Source organism: Bidens hawaiensis, unplaced genomic scaffold, assembly GCF_021521415.1.
Source record: "Bidens hawaiensis isolate Kalapana, Puna unplaced genomic scaffold, B.hawaiensis_p1.1 tig00019560_1, whole genome shotgun sequence".
Lineage (NCBI taxonomy): Eukaryota > Viridiplantae > Streptophyta > Magnoliopsida > Asterales > Asteraceae > Bidens > Bidens hawaiensis.
The window spans coordinates 111,343-128,839 of record NW_027492973.1 but is presented as its reverse complement, the minus strand read 5'-3'; the positions used below and the strand labels follow the sequence as shown (position 1 = coordinate 128,839).

General features: G+C 35.2%; 1 pseudogene; it reads left to right on the top strand.

The window, feature by feature from the left end:
• The first annotated feature begins 9,802 nt into the window (after nucleotides 1-9,802).
• On the top strand, nucleotides 9,803-15,277 carry LOC143558642 (sodium/calcium exchanger NCL2-like; annotated as a pseudogene).
• Nucleotides 15,278-17,497: the final 2,220 nt, after the last annotated feature.

Here is a 17,497-nt window from a genome sequence, read left to right as displayed (position 1 = left end):
CTACGGTAATGTTGGTGAATGGTAGGTACAAAGGAGGTTCCGGAGCTATCATGGTGTATAACGAAGAAACCTAAGGAACCGGGTACGCGAGAGATGGTCAAAAGAAGTGAAAACAAGAAAATGGGGCTGAAGTCCACCGTGGCCCACGGTCCAGACCGTGAGCCACGGTCCAAAATGGTTATTCAAACAGAAGCCACCGTACCGTGGCCGGTACTGTGGCCGTGGAGCTCACCGTGACCCACGGTTGAACCGTGGGCCACAGTCCAGGTTTTCTAGAAATCACCATGACCCACGGTGTGAACCGTGGGCCACGTTCCGAAGTCGTAACTGCTGTTTTCCTGCATTATTTCAATCGATTTTTGATGGTCTTTTCATTATCTTTTCATTATAAACACTTTAGAGATGAATTTTGGAGATCAAGAACGAGACTTTGGTGTTATTAATCATTTGTTTGGGTTTATGATTCATTGGATTATCTTAATTAAGGTGATGATTAATCAAACAATGTGTGGCTAGTACTTTTGATGTTCTCTCCCGAATTGTAAGGTTTTCTAATTGGATATTTGTTACTCGTTTATGTTATTGGTGAGATAGTATTGTGATCATATGATTATTGTGCTATGGTGATTGTGTGTTTGTTTTGTAATTGTTAGTATGGTATAATTCGTGTTCTTGACTATCCATTTTTGGTGCCATAGGCAATCGAGATTTAGTAGAAGAGAATTAGGGTTAGCAATACTAAACTGATTATTGAGTGACAACCTTGCGTTTTTGTAATCCAAGTACTTAGTCATCTCCTATCCCATCCAAACGCATTTTCACGAATTATAATTGTGTAGTTCACCTCACAAGTAAACATTAACTTTATCAACATTGGAAACCTGAAATCGGGAGAGAGCATTCTTTCTTATACTGTTTAAAACTCGTTTATTGTTTTAGTTAACTTTGTTAATCAAATCAAACAACCAAATCATTGAATTTATATTTTGCACTTAGATTAATTTAGATTAATTTTATAGCTACTCAGTAACGCATTTTCCACTAACTCCCTGTGTTCGATACCCACTTATCGCTAACTAATAGTTATAATCGATTTATTTTTGAGTGAGTCTTCGACCTCACGTCAATTGGATGCGATATTTTTGTTATTAATTATCATCTAATAACTTTTAATAAAATTGTATGCTTGTCATCTTTGCCAATATTATTTTGAATGAAATACATAAAGAGTCCATAAAACATAATACATAAAACGTAAAAAAAGTTTAAATGAAAACTAGGACATAAAATGAAACAAACAGCAACTTGAATACATGATAAAAAATACAATAGTTAATGTTGTCGGTTCGGACAATTGTTGATCCTGTGACCCGTTGATATACAACCAGAACACCTACAACCCATCATTTCCTCAGCATAGCTGGCGTCCATCTCGTTGTGCATCCTCCTAGCACGTCATCTTCCCCTTAAGATGATTATCTTCGATGGGTCTCCTTGAATTCGCCAACCGGCGTACAACCAATCTTGTTTATGAGGCACCGGAAAATACTGTTGACTATATTGTGCATGATAGGTTTCTGTGTAATACCTTGGATCAGCCATTTGTCTTTCATTTCCACTGATTTGGTGGCATACTACAATTGCATGGCTACACGGGAAACGATAAATCTGCCACTTATCACACGTGCAGGTTCGTTTTTGGAATTCTACCGTATACGGACTGAAGCCAGATTCGTCCGATGTTTGTAGGGATGACTCCACCTGGTACCGTTGATGACGCGCTGAATAAGGGAACACTAGGTGTTGTCGAGCCCTGATTTCACGTTGATGGTAGGCTGTCCACATGCGGTGAGGATAGTTTGTTGAACAATTAAACGCGGTTGTGTAGTGTATGGCGTATTGCTCAACATCTCTTTTAAAGGTGCATTCAGTTAATGCCTTTATTGGGAGCATCCTGGCACCACGTAACACATTGTTCATGCTTTCCGATATGTTCGTGGTGAGGTTACCCCATCGTCTATTCCCACGGTCAAACAAGACTGTCCATTTTTTTTATCTATCGCACGGAGGTACCGCCACGCTTCTTTATTTGTTGCCTTAAGCTCATCCATTAGGCGATCATACTTTCTTCGTTGTGTTATGCATCCGATCTCCCAACACATCCTTTTTCAAGCTCACAGCCTTGAACTTCGCCATGAAATTGCTTCTTACAAGCCTTAGACAAAATCGATGGTAGGCGTGGGGTTCCTTCCATGATTCTATATTATCCATGGCGTGTTTTATGCCCGCATGTCTGTTAGAAATTACATAAATCTTTCACCTTGCGGGGTCTTCAACGTTGTCAGCAAATTGTTGAAGAAACCACTTCCAGCTCTCGTTTGTTTCCTCATCCACCAACGCGTACGCAATCGGCAAGATCATGTTGTTTGCATTTTTGGAAACCGCCATCAATATTTTTCCCTTGTAAGTGCCCCTAAGATGGGTGGCATCTATAGAGATCACAGGAATGCAAAAACTAAAGGCTTCAATACTTGGACAGAATGCCCAAAATACATACTTGAATACTGAGCAGTCACTTGGACTATAGGGATGATGTAACCACTGGACAACGGTACTGGGGTTTGCTTATTGTAGTGCCATTATGTAGCTTGGTAATTCATGGAAGTTTTCATCCCAGCTACCGTATATGTTTTCGATGGCTTTTTCCTTGGCAGCCCAAGCCTTGCCGTAAGTGACATCAACATTTAGTTTCTCTTTGATCAGAGACTGAATTTGTTACACAGTATACGATAAATTTGCAAGAACTTGTTGTTGGATGTGGGCTGCTACAACTTTTGATCTTAGGGCTCGATTGTTGTTGCGAGAAACAGTGGTGAAACACGAGTGAGCCGGTGTCCATGTTGTCATTTTGAAACAATTGAAATTTTTTAATTTTTTTGCCGTGCATGTCCAAAGACATGGTTGAAAGGCATCGTGCTGGTTGTTTGTTTGTTTGATACTTTTACATTTCGCTGTCAAAACTTTGGGTCGGGTTTCTGCCATAAATATCTCTCTGTTGTGGTTAATATTCCACATTCTAATGGCGTAATCAACTTGGTCTTTTTAAGTGAAATACATATTTAAACGTATTTCTGGATCTTTTTCGTCCCAAAGATCCATTTCATCTTCCGCAAAATTATCCATGGGAATATAGTCTTCATCCATTCCTCTACCAACAAATTAAGATCAGGAAAATGGGTAAGTCCCTGACTTTGTTGTTGCGGAAAAGGCGGGAGTGGTTCGTCGTCCTCCGATTCATATTCTGAGACAGATGGTTCACTCTCTGATGTGTCTTCAACTTCTTCAGCAAGAGAATCTAACAATAAAAAAATAATATATAAATTACCATTTACAACATTTTTTTGAGTATACAAATAATTAATAGGGATGTAAAAATGAAATATAATGACCTTCATCGTGGTCTTCAATGATTGACGAACTACCATGCTCATGTAGTTGCAAGTATGGAACTACCATCGTCCACGTCACATGAATTATACAGGTGTAACCACGAACAAGGAAAGCTAGTTGTTATATTAAATACATATCACTTTCTTGGTGAATATGTGCGGTATAAGAACCTCCATTGAATTCGTAGTAGAGTGTTAACTCTAGAAAACAACATCGACGGTCAATTTGAACACATCTACATATGTTGTCAACCAACTCGGAATAATTGATCAGTTGAGAAACTAAGAAGGTAGTGCTACGAGTTCCCGGAGCACCCATAACAACCCCTTGTGTGTATGACACTTCACCACCATAATATAACTGCACGACAAAGGTGTTGAGAGGCAAAGAAGAAGCCATTTGATGATTGAATGAGCAAGTTGTAAGAGGAAGTTGAATAAGAAAGTGGATGGATTGTGGTATTTTTAATTGAATGAGGGTATTTATAATTGAAGGTGGTTTCCTATTCACTGGTCTCAATTAAATGATGCTATAAATATGGAAGAAATATTTGAATTCACAATCTATCTCTAATTGAGTTGCTTATAGAAATAAATAAATAATTCGAGGGGAAAGGTGTCATAACTCTCACAATCTACTCTCACTATTTATACACCACTTTGAAAATAGCATGTATAAATTAGGGTTTTAAATAAAAACCATAATCCTCTATTGCCAACAGGGGATTATGAACAATTCGAATTTTTTTTTAAACCCTAACCCGCCATTGGCAGCAGGGGATTAGGAAGATTTTTTTTAAAACCCTAATCCGCCGTTGGCAGGAGAGGATTAGGAAGATTTTTTTTTAAACCCTAATCCTCCAGAAAACCCTACTTGCAGCTTTGAATGCATCTAATGGTCAGCTCACTCATGGGTCTTGACTGTAACTCACCGGCAAGCTTTGAAACACACTATTGAAGGTGTTTGGCAGGAGCTTTTAATGTTGCATGTGAAATGTTGCAGTTTTGAAGGACATGTTGCAGCTTTGAAGGCATGCACTATATTTATGCATGCATGCAAACATTAAAGTTAGATGGCAGATGGCAGCTCCCTGTATTTATGCATGTGTAGGTAAAAACATTAAAGTTAGTTAGGTATTATTAGTAGGTAAAAAAAATTTAGTTAGGTGGGTGTTAGTAACGTCGTTAGTTTGAAGATAACGGAACAAAACAGAATAAGTTGGTAGAACTATACGGCATAGATTTGTAGATGAGTGGTATTAATTTGTACGAGATAAATACATCTTGTTTCAAACGATACATTACACAATTTTAACTATAAATACATACTTCATATTTAACATTTTCACATCAACCCTTCCATCTTTCAAACACTTAATTTTCTTCCAAATGGCGCACCGAAGAGACAAAGAAGAAAATGAAGACTTTTTTTCCTCACAACCAGTTTTCAAATCGGCAAGATGGACTAATGATGTTTGGAGGCGTTTAACGAGGCCTAATGCAATAACTTCGGCATCTTCTTCGACTGTTCCCGAAAACCCCCACGAAAACCCCCACCCCTACGAAAAAAATAATTTTGCAGTTTCTAATCCAGCGAAAACAAGTTGGTTAAGAGATTAGTTGAGTTTTATATTAACGGAGACGCCCCATTTTGCTATACAAAGTTTTTCTCCATGAAAAAACTCAATCGAAGTTTATGGGGGTACTTTGTTAGGGTACGAGTCCAATGGTTCTCTTTCTGAAACAGTAAAATTCTAGAGTTTTATATACTTTTATATAAAGTTGTATATACTTTTAGATATATGCTTCATTAAATGACTAACTAATATTTTTGATAAATATGTGTTTTAGCACATCGAAGCGTGGACAACAAGATTGACGATCGTTCGATACGCAAAGTTAAGAACTAATCCAGATTTAAGATTACGTTGGACGGTGTTGCCCCCGTGTTTTTATGACGAAATGCAAAACGAAGACTCTATAGTTGCAATAGAGCTAGCCGGAAAAAAAGACCCATATCCACGATTTTGGGAGGTTGACCAAGTGTATATTCCGTTTTCGTTTCATTCTGGTGGTGATTGGTTACTCGTCCGTATAGATCTACGAACGATGGAAATTACCCAATATTGGACAGATAAAAGGTGGAGAAATGAAAAACTTCAAAGCACTAAAATGGAGATGTTATCATTGTTTTTCCCATGGTTTCTTGATTGTATACGTTACTGGAGAAACTCGAATATTTCATACGAGAAAAAAGAAATGGTTATCGGTTTAAGTGAAGTTAACGTGCCTCAAGACAAGGGTAACACTTCTAATTCAGGGGTTCTGGTTTGTATGATGATGAAAATGTTGGTTAAAAATAAGCCCTTAGTGATTGAAAATGACGTTGATGAGGTATGTGCTAACTACCGACGTCAGATGGCTCTTGAATTATATAAGTGGCGCGTGGAACCCGACCTTGTTTAGCGTTTGTTATATTGTCATCATATTGTACCTCTATTTATTTTATGTTATCTAAATTTAGTTGTAAGTCATGTCATTTGCCTTGGTTACTTGTAATATTATTCTCAATTTATATCATGTTTTCATGTTGGTTAAAGTTGGTGAAAGTTACTCAAACCAACCCTAAATGCATAACTGATAACTCAAACGGATATTTAAGCAATCAGTTTTCATAAACTCTTAACCGGAAATTTCGGTTACAGCTTAAAATATTAATAAGTATGTAAAAAAACAAAATATTAATAGTTGGGTAGGTAAAATATTAATAAGTAGGTAAAATATTAAAGATTTAAAAAAACGTTTGGTGGAAAGTTTAAAAACAAATAAGTGAATGATATAAATTAATTTAAAAAAATGTTTCCAAAAATGGGCTGGGAGGGGTTTGAACCCGAGACCTCTTATTCCGTAACTAATGTACTTACCAGCTGGGCTACCAGCGACGTGCGTTAGAATACCATTTGGATTATTTAAATACTTAATAAAGCTAAAAGGGGAAAAAAAATTAAACCCTAATCCTCTACCTTCAATGGCAGATTAGGAACAAAAAATAAAAACACTCGTAATCCTTTCCTGCCACCAGCGGCATAGGAACAAAAATATTAAACCCTAATCCGCTACTGGTGGCAGAGGATTAGGAGTAAATTGTTTTTTTTTTCAAACTCGTCTTCTACATCATGAAGGTGTTGCAGCTTTGATATATCAGCTCATCACGGGTCTTGAATATGGAAGGTACCCTACCATTGTTGTGCAGCTTTAACTTTAATGTCTCACGGGTCTTGATATATTGAAGGTGTTTGGCAGCTTTGATATCACCGGTCTGAATCGTTTTTAATATTTGATGGTGTTTGGCATGGGGCATGTGAAATGTTACAGCTTTGAGGACAAGTTGAAGCTTTGAAGGGATTTATACATGCACACTTTAAAGTTAAAGTTAGATGGCAGATGGATGGCAGGTGGAGCTTTGAAACTTTTTATTTATACATAGTTAATTTGAAGATAACGGAATTAAAACGGGGTTTAAAGTTATTCCTCTTAATCCGCCACCGGCAGGGAATGAATAGGTCCCAATGATTGATCCTCTCCTGCCAATGGCGGATCCTAATCCATTTTGTTTCTAATCCGCTGCTAGCAGAGAAGGATACACCAAAAGCCTTTTTTTTACTTCCCCATGTTCCTTTTTTTTTGTTTTGCAAATAAACACCATTTTGAAAAAAAAATCTAACCTGCTTCAAACTCTGCTTTGCCATCACAATAATGTGGTTCATCAATCTTGAACCGAATTAGATTGATCTCCTCATTTTTCTCACGTTTTGGACATCCATTATATGTGTATGATGTCCAAGCTCCCTACACTTGAAACGTTATATATGTAAGACCAGAGACCTGGAAAGCCTCAAGGTTGGTGATCATAGCATATTAGTTTTATTGGTATAAATTAAAAATCGTAGTAGCGGAGCATTCAAACAATTTGGAAATTGACACAAAACAAAACCAAAATAAATTCAAGTTAATCAAGAAAGTCTAAAATATAATGCCACTCTTTAGAGTGTGGGTAGCTTCATTTCATGAAGTAGCCAAGAGATTTTCATTTCATAAACAACTGATTTAACTAGCTAAATATCAAATATAAGTTTCAGTATTTTATTAAAACTTAGTAAATTATAAGAAGACTAATGCTTTAGCTCAACTACATTGGAGAGGAAGCGAAGACTTGATATAAAAACCAAAAGGTCTCAAGTTTAAACCCAATCTAACCAGGGTTTTATCGTAGTGCGCCTTCGGGGGACGAATTTTCCCTGGTACATGATATAGTGTGCTTGCACTACATACCCAGCGGGCTTATGAGGTCGTCTTATTCCATTGGATTTCCACGAGTAGCCGGGCTTTATTGTTGATCGTTGAACTATAAGAAGTTTCTTCTTAGCGTTTCTTCGTCAAGAAGAAACGTTCATTAATGAAAAGCTTTGCAGATAAATATAAAATAAAACAGAATCTTATAGCCTTTTACCTCAGAGAGGCTACGACTTCTAACGAATGGGTAGCACCTTCACGCTAATCGAGATACAAGGGTTCGGATTCTTGGTGGCAAAACAATGATCGGGAGAGGCTTCGGGTTACACAATTATCGAGAGAGAATGAAATGAAAGTGAATGCTCAAATGACTTCTCAAACTTGCTTTATAGGTTTTCTTCGAGACCCAACATAGATCGTTAAGTGAATCAGTGGCGGTCCGCCACTCATCTTAGGCAGCTAGGCATTAGGCACATGTTAGCATCTGTTTGATCCATGGATATTTTGGCTGGGATTGTTAGCGGCTAGGGCAGTAGCTCGTCACCATGCCAAGTCACTCAACATGTGTCAAAACCAATGATTCACCATCTGCCATGTCTCACGCATGCGTTGATTTTTTCAGCGCTATATGTTCATGCTTTGGGTAGCAATCGGCTACCACATGATTTTTACTATTTTCATTTTAACCCTAAACCTAAGTTTGTTGCTGTTGCTGCATGGCACATGCACTTCCAATAGTGACATTTTGGGCACAGTATTTTCAAGGTGTTACAACGTTATTGATGATTGACTTTGAGAGAGTGATTTTCATCGCCAAACAATGTTTTTCTACATGATGTTTCATAGTACCACATTATTGCAACGAGTATGTTTTTTAACGTTTGACATCCCACATAAATCAAAATGTTTAATGCGTTTAAGGGTATTGATTTGTTGATAAACTTTGCACAACTTGGCCATAGGTTGAGGATGCACCAACACCAACCGATGCTTGAGATTGCTCGGTTGCCTTAGTTAAAACTTTAGCATGCATGTAAACGAGTGTGTTTTGCATTTTTTTAGAGTGTTTTTGTGTTTTTAAGTGTCGTGACAAACCAAAACAACCAATATATGTTTATACTACCATAGTACCATTATTGGGCGTTGGGGGGGGGGGGGGGGGGGGATGGGTCTAATAGTGCAAAAAGGTCAAAATGGTCAGAAACCGATCACAAAGCCGTCATCCAATGGCTAGTTTTTTTTAAATGGCCAGAACTTGCTTGAAACCTGTTTATATAACAATTGGTTGTTGGAACAGTTGATTCCAAACCGGTTCGTCTTTTGAAACACCAAACTGGTCCCAAACATATTGATCGGTTTTGGTTTCGGTTGTGGGGTCAGTTATTGTGTAAAATCTAATGTTAACTAATGAACTTTTGACGTGTAGAAAAACCAATACAAAATATTTTCTTATACTCCCTCCATCCCAATTTAAATGTCCTATTTTGACTTTTCAAGTTTTTCTTTTGCAACTTTGATCGTAAATATTTTTGTTCGTGTCATATAATACTTGATGAAAATTATATCAATGCAAAATACATTTAAAGCTCAATCCATTCATATAATTTTCATCAAGAATTATATGACACGAACAAAAATATTTACGGTCAAAGTTGTAAAAGAAAGACTTGAAAAGTCAAACTAGGACATTTATATTGGGACGGAGGGAGTATATAACTATCCGTTTAGACTATAGACCAATTGATCAAGTCATCTCACGTGCTCATATACTATCTTGAAACTAACACTTCCACCCCATATCTTGATTTTCTCAAATTAATCTAACGTAGTATACGGTTAATCCATTTTTAAAACATGCCATGGGATTCAAAAGTTTTAAAGAATCAAGAAATATTCCTATCATTTAATCGGAAATCATACTCAACACCATTGTCATATTACAAAGCAACACACTTTGTCATCTATAAAATGATTCATTTCAACAAACCTCCATAAATTTTCCTAAAGTTTCCAAAAGCTAGCTAGTCCCATACTTTCGCGCGCGATCAAGATCCGTTAAAGGGAAAGCCCTCGAGTAACTGCGAGGTCAAGGTTCTTGGTTCCGCAACATTTAGCCGAGAAATTTAAAGCCAAGAATGAAAATTCACACAAAAAATGGGAGTTTGGTTACTTTGTTGGTGATTTTAATAGGTTTTTGTGGCAAGACAAAGGGTGCAACTGTGACATGTGAACCTGAATATGGGTTCTTGCCATGCACAAGTGGGACTTGGGGTACGTTTTTCTTGGTTGTGGTTTATCAGTACTTGATGTCCGTTGGTCAAAGCTATGTTTCAGACGGATCCAATAAGTTTTTCGGGTTGATCGGGCCGGGTATATTTGGTGCAAGTTTCTTCCATATTCTTGCCAACTTCCCAACAATTTTCCTCGTCCTTCGTAAGCTTCGTTTATCTACTAATATTACTATTTATGTGGTATTCTTGATATATATATATATATATATATATATTTGTAATCATGACTTCTTGCACCGGCGGATCTTAGTGTGGGACAAGGCGGGCCGTGGCCTACTCAGCCATTTCGTTTAGTAGTGTAATTTTTTCTAATTTTCAAAAAAAAAATAATAATAATTTATATGTATTAAGTACGGCTCATCCAAATTATTGTTCAAAATCCTTTGGTCCACCCAGATTATGTGTTCAAGATCCATCACTAACGTCTTCTTGGACCACCAATGACTTAATACCTTGCTAACCAACTAAACTAGATAAACTGAATCATGTGATAGATAGTTGACCTTCAAGAGTTTGTGATAGGAAGCTAGTGGAAATGAATAATATTGAAACATTAGAACTCTAGTGAAGTGTATTTTGGACATTTGGTTCTCTAGTTTTTATTTGTCTTTACATAATTAAATAATGCATTTACATTCTAAATTACTTGAACATGTTAGGTAACTTCATATTTGAGGAAGCATAGACAACGTGAACGTTTATATATTAATGTTAATGGTATATTTGACTTAAAATATCATATTAATTTATAGTTACTTGAAAATTGGGTATTTGCCACCGCAATTTTGGTGGCAACAAGACATAGCAAATCATATCCGTCGCAAGGGTTTTTTGCGACAGTTTTGCAACAAATAATTTGGTGGCAACACTCTTGATATGTAAACGGGTAATCCGATTTTGCGACATAAGGTTATTTTGAGACCAAATTTATCAACTATTTACCTGTCGTAAATTTGGGATGGATGTTCACCTGTTTCTAAACGGTTGCAAAGTTTGCGACAATTCACGACTTGTTCAGCAGCTATATTTGTGACCGTTCTGATTTTAGTCCCTAAAATGTAGCTAAATATGGGACCTTTTTGCGGTCTTCAATTCTCAAATCACTTTTTTTTCGGTCACATATGCCCTGCTTGACCACAAAAAAAATGATATTTTTGTGACAGTGATATTTGTCTCAAGTTGTCGCAAACATGCTGTAGCAACAGATTTACGACAGTAGTAATTGAATAAACTTTTGTTGGAAATCTTGCTAGAGACAACTATGCGACAATTTGTTACCCATCTGTCTGCCACTTTAATGTAATCATTTAGAGTTTTAAAAAATCCATATATATAGCTGTTGAACTGGTAATTTGTTGCCGAAAATTTGTTGTCGCAAATTTGTGGATACTTGTAGGAAACGTTGTAGCAAAAACAGCCATTTTCTAGTGTGTGATCTCTAGTACTATGTATAACTGTTTCTCAGGGTTATATATAGGTTGAAAAAAAATAAATTTCTCTTACCTTTTTTGTTGCCCTGAATTTGACACATTTTCAACAAAATGTTAAAATATTAATCAAAATAGTATCATTTTACATTCTCTAAAAATTTGTAATATATATTCTTTGTTCAGGAAGATTTTCTTGAACATGATCTTTAACAATGCATGGTACTTCACATGCTAATCCAAGTTCAATTTATACATTGTTAACAAAGTTACAATATGCAATATTAATAACTTTTTTAGGGGGAAAATGTAACAATATTTACTTTTAAATAGGCGAAAATTATCGTGATGCAAATACAAGAAATTAATTATAAACAAAATATTAATATTTGTTAATAAAATTTCAGAGTCAGGATTATCGACTGATGTGGAAGGTGCATATAGTAGCACTGGAATGGGGATGAGTGTTCTAACAGGATCAGCAGTCATGAATCTAACACTGATTTGGCCCTCTGTCATAATATTTGGAAACTATAATCTGGCAGATGAAATGATGATGATAATGACTCCCTTGGAGAAGATGAGCCATCTTTTTTAACAAAATTAACAGGTTCGGAATAGTAAAACAACAAGTGACGAATCCAGAAACTTTTGGTACAGAAAAAAAAATATTAGTCAGGCTAAAATGGGTCGGGTAGAAAACATCAACAGGTCAACTTACATAAAAACAGTTAATAAATAGGTAGATTCTAATAACTGTATTATACATTCATAAAATCCAGAAACAATAAAAAGAAAAATTAAAACACTGTAATTATTTAAGAAGATATGTTTGTTTACATAGTAAAATATCAACTTAGTTTTTTGTTTCTTATGTCTTCCTTATGATGTTACTTTTTAGCATATGGTGTAACAACTGATATCGAAACAAGCTACACCGCGAGAATCATGCTTGTGTCATTGATCCCCTTTGTCATCCTCCAACTCCCAGGAATCATCTACTCGACATCAGTAACCCGAGTGATACTTTTAATCACCCTCATCCTTGTGTTGTGTCTCTACATTATTTACATTATGTATCAGGTTAGCTAGCTAGCTTCTTGTATTTCAAACAACATACAAATCCCATCAAACTTTTGTTGGCTAATTAACATAAAATATATATAATCTTATATATTAATGAAGATAATTCTTTATAATTCACATGCAGATCTTCAAACCATGGGTTCAAAACAGGATATTCGACTATGTGGCGCAAACTTTTGTCAGTAGCAAATTACAGACGCTACTGTCTGCAAAAGGAAAGCCAAATGTGCGCCTAATTAAAGAGTTAGTACCTGTGATGAGAATGGAAAAATATCTTAATGTAATGGGTCATTCTATAGCTACACGATTCCCATCTGATATCACACAATCAAATGGCCGTCGACCAAACGTCAGATGGCCGTTGACCAAAAGGGCAAACTTTGAAAATTATTAGTCATAACAGCCGTTTGAACAATATTCAGATGGCCGTTTTGACCATCCATTGGGATCAAACTTTGAAAACTATTTGTCATGGTCATTTGAAACGGTGTTGGATTAGTTGTCACAAAATGTTTCTATAGACGGACCAAATGTATTATAACCCGGGAACCTTCACATACAAGCTAGTAGCATTTCCTAAAAAAGCCTTGCTATATCGGGACTATGAGTCTTAAGATAATAAAACAACACCAAATGAGTATAAATAATTAATTAGTATTGTCTCAAAAATTGAGGGTTAATTTTTCAGCTAGAATGAATCATTATGATTGAAGTTTTCATTTAATTTGCAGAATTTATGAGGCACTTGACGTAAATCATGATGGTAAAGTGTCGAATGCCGAGCTGAAAACTTTAATATTGGGGATACAATTGCAGGAAGATGGTAAAATAAGTGATGACCTAGTTCAAAGGATCATGGAACAATTCGACTCCTTAGGCGATGAGATCATTCAAGGAAACGAGTTTGTTCGGATTCTAACCAAATGGGTCAAGGAAGCAAGGAAATCGAGCTCTCAGAACGATTATAGCCCCCTTAGCTTCTTTATTAAGCCCGTTATTAATGGGGTAACTTTCTATTTCCCCAAACATATATGATTCCGCATGCAACTTAACATTGACTCAACATTTTTTAAGGCCTCAAGCAAACTTTAAAATCGAGGCTCTTTTCTTAAAAAAGATTAGGAGTATAATGACACGCGTCTTTTATGTAAAAGACACACAATCAAACATAATAGAGTCAACGTGTATTTTACATAAAAGAATACTCTTTCAAGTATACCTTCTTTTTGTTCTTGTCAAAATTGGAAAATATAAACAAGATAGTAAGGTGATATTATATTTATTTGTATAGGATGCAAATGAAGAACAACAAACAACTTTGATACCTAAGGAAAGCCGTAACAGCCAAAGTTCGAATTTGGTATTCGTGTTCTTAGAAGCTTTGTCGCTAGTTCTATTTGGCAGTGTTGTGACGTTTCTTGTCGCAAAACCACTAAAAACGAATGTTGTGAATCTTTCTTATGACGCAAATGTCCCTTCCTTCCTCATCCCATAATTTACAATACCGTGTGCTTCAAACATAGCAAGTCTATTATCAGCAATAACCTCTGCAAGACAAAAGACTGAACGAGCCGCATCTTTAACCCTTTCTCAGGTACATGCGCGCTACTCTCGGCTCTTCTTAATAATTTTTTCTTGGTGAAGGTTTAGATCACTTATATTTTGGGTTTCCCTTGTTTAGGATCACATGACATTAACATATGTAAAACATTAATTATGAGGTGTGGCTTTTTTTATGTATAGTGGAGTCTAGAGACTAGAGGGTATCAAATGTGACTTTTAAACATATTAACCTGTATTAACATTATTATACTAAATCTGCAAGCTGTTAATTAACGTTTTTTTGAACAACGGAGACAGAATATTAATATATTGTTCATCGAGCTATGCCCTGGTAATCTTGTAGCTAAGAACCAAAGGTCAATTGGTCTAGCAGTAATCCCATGACGTTACTTATGGGGTCGTGGGTTTGAGTCATGTCTAGAGCAATGTGTTCTAGGTTGAACCAAAGGGTTTTTTCAGTTATGGATTTCCTCTTAGGTAGATAGGCTGGGTCACTATGTTCTGTTTTTCGGACAGTCAGGAAACTCATAATTAATAGTAGGTACCACGCATGTTACAACTGATTTAACATAAAATTCACACCAAAAAAATGAAGAAGCAACCAAAACAAATTTATCAACATTCAAGTATTCAGATCCAGAATTATTCAAAGATAACATAATAAAACATTTTAATCAAAGAAAATCCCAATTTAAACTATCTTAACGATACAAAACAGACAAATTTAGTGACGGATCTAGTATATAAGGTGTGGGTCAAGGTAGCTAAAATTCTTTTTTTTATATGTTACGTATGTTACCATTTTGTAACCAACCTTCAGAACTTTTAAAACCGATCCAGAGAAAAATTATTTGTATTCGTCCAATCAGTGAAACGCCCTAATTATATATGTTATCATTTTACAGATCTATTCAGGAGTCTCCATGAGTAGTATGAGTAGTTTGACGACATTTCTTTTAATTGTATATGTATGAGATTTGGCATGGGATGTATCGGCTCAGGTTTTGGTTGTGTTGATAATATGTGGGATGATGGCAGTTTTCACTAGTACGAGGACTGTTTACCCACTTTGGACCGGATATGTGATTTATATGATGTACCCTATGTCGTTGCTCATGTTGTATTTGCTTATCGAGGTGTGGGGTTGGTAATTAGTAGAATATATTAATGATATTTACCGGATGTGTGACTTGTAAATTATATATTCTTATCTTAAATTCTGATTGGTCTTCATTTACATGTAAAATATACAATAAGCTATATATGGCCATATGGGCCTAACTTGATCTTCAAGCTATATGCATGACCGGCCTGCATATATACTAATTGCAAAAAAAAATTTTAATATTTATAACATCATGAGTATTATCCAATATTATATATTCAAAATCGTATAGAACAAAAAGTTATAACATCTCATTAAATTAAAAATTATTCTCACTAAATTATTTATGTAAAAATCCTATAAAATAGGATATAATAAAAAATAAAATCTCTAATTTTAAAAAGGATATATATATATATATATATTATTTAAATTAAAAACCAACTTGATAGTAAAAAAAATAAACGGGTCTTGGGTCTCATCAAACCATAAGTATATTATTAACTTTCATAAATATTATTTATAATTAAAAAACAAATTTCACAGGAAAAAAATAAACGGGTCTTGGGTCTCATCAAAATCATATAGCTTTTAAACCGGGTTATAACATCTCATTTATTTGTAAAACAATTTATTATCAAACCATAAGTATATTATTAACTTTCATACAATAAAAAAATATCAATTAAAAAAATAAATATTGGAACAAACAATATGAAACAACCCCCGTAATACGGGGGCTAAAAACTATCTATAATATATATAAACGAAGACATAAAAATCCTATGTGTCGCGATGTGATCGCTCCCCCTTTTTTTGGAGTCATCAGATTTGCTTGATTTTTAAATGGAGGCTTCTCATGCATTTGACCCGAATTCATGGGTATGGGTCTTACCAAACCCAGATATTCCTTAAACGGGTTATAACATCTCATTAAATTAAAAATTATTCTCACCAAATTATTTATGTAAAAATCCTATAAAATAGGATATAATAAAAAATAAAATCTCTAATTTTAAAAAAGATATATACATTATTTAAATTAAAAAACCAATTTGATAGTAAAAAAAAATAAACGGGTCTTGGGTCTCATCAAAACCATATAGCTTTTAAACCGGGTTATAACATCTCATTTATTTGTAAAACAATTTATCATCAAACCATAAGTATATTATTAACTTCCATACAATAAAAAAATATCAATTAAAAAAATAAATATTGGAACAAACAATATAAAATAACCCCCGTAATACGGGGGCTAAAAACTTGTATATTTTATAAATATCTAAAATCCTCATTTAATAGTGCATTTGAAGTTACATTTGTAACTTTGTTAGTAATTCTATAAATGGTAATAGTATTAGTTGGCATCCTACTCTAGTTGAATAACAATGTGGAAGAATTATTTTGCATTAACAATAGAGAAAATTATAATTTGCAACCCTGTGAAATATGGTCGGGAGACCAACGGGCCCCTAATTCTTAGAATGCGCGTTTTGAGCCACTGTCGTTTTCAGATTGCCGATAAAAGCCACTATTGTTAGTTGATCAAGTGTTGACTGTTTGATGAGTGTTAGATGGAAATGGCACTATGGTAATCTCTTAATAATAATAATAATAATATAATAATAATATATAGAGATTCACAACACAGTATCACAACCCATACCCACCATCGTCACATGCTCATCGTCTATCCCTAAGTGTCACACCCTGACTTAAGGCCTAAGCGTGTGACCAATAGTTGGTACTTGTTTTGTAAATACATCAGAGTTGCGGGTTATTTAGCAGAAGACTTTGGTTATAATAAATATTAATTTATTTTGAAAACTTCTCGGATAATAAATATCCAAGTGTTTGATTTACAAACCTTGTTTGATTTTGCTTGCATATTTTTAATAATTAAAAACTGAGCCATCTCCATATAGCGTGCATCTAACTTCACGAGTGACTCTAATTCCTTGCTACTTGTGCTAATATGTTTCCCTGAAATGTGAGAGAAAATACGTCAGCGATGTGCTGGTGAATCATTGACTCTAAAAACATTTAGTAAATCTTTAACTGACTTACAAGATAGTTTTCTGTACAAGCTCAGCAGAAACGTCTCTTATTTCTGGGATTTGTACCATTTGCCATACACACGTAATTATGGCTCTCTGAGAACTGATGCCCATTGTAAAACTTGGTTATGAGTGCTAGTTTCGGGCCCATAGCCTTGATTGATAGACTAGACAGATATGTTTGGATCCAGACACATGTGTACTCAGTCTGAGTTGCTTTTAT